The sequence below is a fragment of the Aptenodytes patagonicus genome, chromosome 27 (genome assembly GCF_965638725.1).
Source record: "Aptenodytes patagonicus chromosome 27, bAptPat1.pri.cur, whole genome shotgun sequence".
Lineage (NCBI taxonomy): Eukaryota > Metazoa > Chordata > Aves > Sphenisciformes > Spheniscidae > Aptenodytes > Aptenodytes patagonicus.
Window position 1 is genome coordinate 1201539 of NC_134975.1, and position 6000 is coordinate 1207538.

A 6000-nucleotide genomic window follows, 5' to 3' on the forward strand; every position below is an offset into this window, starting at 1 on the left:
CAAGTCCAGCCCTAAACCCAACCCTAACCCTACCCCCTAGCCCTAGCCCTAGCCCTAAGCCTAAGCTTAAACCTAAGCCTAAGCCTAACCCTAAGCCTGACCCTAACCCAGTCCCTCACGTGTGGATGTCAGGACCCCTGCATCAGCGGGTCTCGGTGCAGAGGATGGTCCCAGGCAGGTCTAATTTATGGACATGAACCAACCTAAGGAAGAAAACCAGACCCGGGGCCAGTTTTCCCTGCTGCAAACGCGCCGCTCCATCACAGCTCAGCCCGGCCGGGCTCACGCGACGGCTGCAGCCCCTTCGAAACGTTCAAACGAAGAGGCTTTGCCTTACCAAGTCCTTTAGACCCACGGAGGAGACACCAAAACAGAGGCACTGAGACACCAAATCACCAGGACAAGACACCGAATCACCAGGACACCGAAATGCCGAGACAGGGAGACACGGCGGCTTGGTGGCATCTGAAGGACCCCATCCCCGAGACCCAGCACCAGGAAACGGAATTACAGACCACTGTGGGTTTCACAGTGAACACAGTCGGGCGGGAACCTGTGGAGACCGTGAGGAACTGGCAGGCAGCTGGGGGGGGGGAGTGTTTAAGGAAGGATTAATGAGAGGAGAAGGAAAAACAACAGTTTTTCCCAAAGGGCCATTTTAAGGCAGCACTTGTAACCCTCCCTCGAAGCAGGAAGGGCTGGGACCTTCCCATTTCCTTAACTTTTCCTTCTTCCTTTTGCCTTTGAGTCTTTAATATTCACGGGGTCTAAATCGTTATTTTCCGCAGTTATTCCCATATATGAAATGCTTCTTTAAAGGAGGGGGGGGGGGGGGAAAAGCCTCAAGGACAAATTCTCAAGAGATGAGCGGGATAAAATACCAGCCCGTTTCCAGCTCTCTGAAAACAAACAGGGCTACCCCCATCTCGAATCATTTTCCTCCTTTTGTTCCCAGATCCAGCCACCATCCAGCTTTCCCGCCTACGGTGCGCGGGGCGGAGGGAGGAGGAGGAAGGCCATCCCTCATCCGGTAAATCCGGCTGTTTCCCAGCTGTTGCTGTGACTTTGCAGGCAGGAGCAATAACCAGGAGAAAGACTTTGCTCTGGGTAACCTGGCCACCAGGTGCTGGTGGTGGAGAAAAGGGCCAAGGTCCAAATCTCTGCAAAATTAAGACCCCATCCGGAGCTGACCATTTTGTGGGCAGTGCCAAGGAGCCGGGAAACCTGTTTTGGGTCGAGAGGTGAAAAAATATTAGGCTGAGAAATGCAAGCAGGCCAAATCTGAGCTGTTGAACAGGAACGTCTGTATTAGCATCTGAAGCGGTTACTCCTCCTTTCCCCACTTGCTCATTTCCATCTCATCCACCTTCGCCTGCCGGAGGTTTCCACCCCTCGGAGCAGGACCACCCACGGCCGCTCGGGGTGGGGATGTCCCGGGGTGGGGATGTCCCAGGGTGGGCAGCAGCCGCTGCCGTGGGCTCCTGCTAATGCGGAGCAGTCTGCTTGGAAAAGGTCTCTGCCAGCTGCAGAGGGGCTGGCAGCCATCCCTCCCCTGCCCGCGGCTCCAGCTCTCTGTGCGGTCAGCCAGGACACGAAGCTGGGTTTAACTCAGCCTCAGACCGCTCGCAAGGCAAAATGAACAGCTCTGCAGCAACCTGGGCATTAAAACACCCGGCTGCCCCCTTCTCCAGGGCTATCGCGTCCCCACGTGCCTGGAAGACGCAGCTCCCACCCGGTCCCGTGAGAGCAGGGATTTCCTGATGATGTGATGTGAATCTTGCCCTGAAACATGACCCAGAGCAGCCCATGGGGAAACACGGAGCAAGCGCCGGGCTAGCTGCTCCAGCTCCGGCTCATTGTGTCTGCTCAGTGAATCTTTAATTAGGCCATGCAAATTCCAGCAGCTTCTAATCATCTTAATCCCGAGGCCAGCTTGAGGTTGCCATTGCTTCCGATGTGTCAGCGACTGCCTGCCCCTCTGCTTGGCTGAGGATGCTCCAAACTCATCTTGTCCAAGAATGGACACCGTCGTGGACGAGGGTGATGCAGAGGCTGAGGGAATCAGGGAAGCCACATCTCCGCTAGCTTAGCATCCCCAAAAACCTGGTGGTCAGCTGGACACAGTGCAGGACTCTTGTCCAGTGATTGCATATGTCTCCTGGCCGAGGAAGGAGGACCCGGGCGCCTCCACGCACACTCAGCTTCTCGTTACCTCCTGCAGATTTGGGGTTGCTCCGTGGACGGAGGGAATCCCATTTGCTGAGGGGGTGTTGGGGGGATGCTAATCCAGGTGGCACTGCCTTTCCACCTGGGGATCAACATGCTTTCGCACTGTAACACCGAACTGATCAAAAAGCTGATTGCTGCCCAAAACCAGACTCTTTAGGCACCGAGGTGCCTGCTCATGCCGGCTGCCAGACCTGCCTTCACGGTACTGGCAGGGATTTAAGGTGCAATCGCTTTCTTGGGTGCGAATCTCCTGAGCTGGCTGAGTTCTTTACCTCGGGACGAGGTGACTCATGCCCCGAAGTGCCCGTTTCTCTCACCGCCGGCTGGCCCAGACACGCACGTCTGCACGGCAGCAGCCTACCGAGGGTGATGTCAACGCCTCCTGGGTGCCTATCGCAACCAGCATCGCCGCTCTCATCCTGTTTCTGACGAAGGGACGCACACGCTGCTCTCTTCTTCCTCGGTTTTTGGTTGGTGTCAGCTGCAGCCCAGCTTATTTCTACATGTTGATTCTGCTCCTGTGTCCTATCACGCATCCGAGCTGGTACCTGCACCCTTGAGCCGAGCTCCTCGACAGACCCATCCTCCAAACCTGCCCCGTATCTCAGCAGCTCTCCGTGATCTCCTCACGCCTGCCTGTGCCCGGCGCAGAGCTGGGACGCACCGACACGGGCTTGGGTGCCTGGGGGCACCCGGCGGCCCATCTCCCACCGGCTCTCGAGTCTCGTCTGGTGGATGGTTATTAACGCAGGAGAGTTGTTTCCTTCTTGTCAGTGAAGGTGAAGGAGCACAGCAAAACGGATTTCTTTAGAAATCAATGTACATTACGTCCATGAGGCCACTTTATTCCACTTTCCAAAGCACCATTTACTCTTTCCCGGTATTTACCTGCGTCCATGTCCTGTTGTTTTCTGTGGAAACAGCTCGAGGTTTCCTGAACCCATCTCCCAGCCTGGAGACAGATCTACCCACTTGTGATCTCCAGATCCCCCCTGCAGCCTTTTAAAAGACACATTGACCATCTCTCAGATTGGTCTAAGTGATAGACCTGCTCCCCAAAACCTGCTCCCCTTATTATATCTCCCAAAATCCTTCTGGATGACTTTCTGCTGTGGCCTGATCTTCCCTAAATGATCTGTTTGAACCTTGATCATCTATAAAAACCAGACTTTCTTGTTTCTCACCTTGGAGAGGTTTTCTACCTGTAAAAAATTATTCCACAAACTCTTTTTGTCTTTGGCACCAGCCCTTCGGGCAGGCTCAGCAGAGTTGGGATGACACTACAGAAGTCGTCTCCAAATTTCTGCTGGGTAATTGGTGGAAAGTAGGTGTGAGAAGAGTCTGGGCAGAGCGGACCGAGATGGAGCTGATTTTACCTGTTTTGACACAGAATAGCTGACTGGCATTTGCTGACGCTGCTTATCGCGCTTTCAGGTATGCGCACGCAGCATCTGAATTCCTGCGATGGCTGTAGGAGGTGTCAGGAAAGAGGGTTTTTTTTGCAGGTCTCAGGGCTTTTACGCTAAAAAAACCACTGACAACATGTCCCTCCCCCAGCCAAAGGCACCCAGGACAAGCAGCCATCCATCCCAAGGGCACCTGGCATTTTATTAATGTCACCGAGTCTTTGAGGACTGTGCTCAGCCCCAGGATGCATCAGGCCGAGACGTGGCGTTGCTGAACCCAAACGAGCTGCAAGATTATCCGGGTTTTCACCAGTGACCGTGACCGATGCACGTTCAGCATCTCAGGCGTGAGGTGTGTGCGGAATAATGTCCCACGGCGCGGTCTGAGAAATGCCGTCTCTCCTCCAAGCCCTGCGGTGAGCTCCCCCGTGAATTTTCCGATTCTTCAGCCAAGAATGTGATAAGGCTTCACGGGTCGGTCACACTGCATAAACATTTTCTCCGCTCTCGGATCCCATGACCTGCTCTTGAACTGGTGGAGCTGAATCCTCAGCCACATCTCTCAGCCCCAGTGAATGCCAACCTTTACAGACATGCAGTGACCGTCCTCATCATCGCATCCTCCAAAAAAGGAAGACCCTCCACATCCTCCCCGCGTTCTCCGATGGTTTGTCACTTGTTCCCCTCCACTCAGCGCTCGTTGCACCGCATCTGGATGCTGTGTCCAGTCTGGGGCCACCAATATGCTATAGACACCAATGAACTGGAGTGAATTCAACGGAGGGCCACCAAGACGGTTGGAGGCTGAAGCCCGCTTGGAAGCTGGGGCTTCTCCATGAGGGAATGGGGCTTGTTCAACCCAAAGAAAAGTTTTGGGGACACAGAACAGCAGCCTTGAGCACCCACAAGGAGGTTATTGAGAAGATGGAGCCAGGTTCTCCATGGTGGCTCATGGCAGGAGGCTGAAATCAGAGAGGTTCACATGGGATATATGGAGAAACTCCATCCTTGGTGGTTTTCAAGACCTCGTTGGATAAAGAGGGAGGGAGGGAAAGGGAGATGTTGTTTCAGCGATGTCTCAGGCTGAAAGGGAAGGAGGCTGCTGCCATCTAGAGCAGGGACTCATCTGCGTGCGGACACGGCAGCCAAACTGCACTTTCCCAGGCCTGGAAAGATCATCTTGGTAGAGACTAAACCCGGAAAATCAAGGAAAAAACATTACGAGCTGGAATAGAGCAAGTAATGGATTCCCAGGCTCTGGGCAGAGCATCTGTCCCTGCCGTCCTTGAGCGGCAGACGATGTGCCGCTTACATAAGTGCAATTAATAATTCATTCGAAATAGGTGGAAAAAGCCCATTCTCGTCTCCATCACCATTGCAAGTTTCTGCCCCCTGGGTTTAAGCGCAGCCAAACCCAGCCGGCAGCTCAGGACATGGAAAAAAAAAAAAAAGATTAAAAAAAAAAAAAGGAAAAAAAGAAAAAGAGAACGGAAAAGCCCCAAAACTATTTAAGAACTTTTATTAGGTGTCCCCAAACCGCAATCCCGCAACCGAGCAGGATGGTGCTGGTTGAAGAAGGAAAAATCCCCGGGAGAAGAAGCGAAAGCTGCGCAGAGAACGTCCCCAACCCCACGCGCTCCCCCATCTCCCAGTGTCCCCGTGTCCTCATGCCTCCTGTGTCCCCCCATGCCCCCCTGTGCCTCCACAACCCCCCAAGCCTCCATGTCCCCCTGTGTCCCTCATGCCCCCCATGTCTCCCCACCCTCGTGTCCCCACACCCCCCGTGTCCCCACGGCCCCCCATGTCCCCACACCCCCATGCCCCCTTGTGTTCCCCACACTACCCCATGTCTCCACACCCCTCCATGTCCCCCCTGTGTCCCCCGTGTCCCCCTGTGTCCCCACCCCCCCATGCCTCCATGTCCCCTGCGTCCCCCTGTATTCCCCATGTCCCCCCGTGTCCCCACCCCCGTGTCCCCACTCCCCCATGCCTCCATGTCCCCTGTGTCCCCCATGACCCCTCGCGTTCCCCACACCCCATGCCTCCATGTCCCCTGTGTCCCCCATGTCCCCCCCCGTGTCCCCCATGTCCCCCCCCCGTGTCCCCACGCCCCCTCGTGTCCCCACTCCCTCCTGTCCACCTGTGTCCCCCACGCCCCCCGTGTCCCCATGCCCCCCCCCCCCCGTGTCCCTCACGTCCCCTCGTGTCCCCACCCCTGTATCCCCACGCTCCCTCCCGCCTCCCCGCCCCGGGCCTCCCCCCGGTCCCCCCGGCCGCCAGGGGGTGCGCTGGCGCGGGGCGGGGCGGGGCGGGGCGGGGCCGGGTGTCGGCGGGCGGGGCCGTGCGGCGGCGCAGCAGCGCTCCG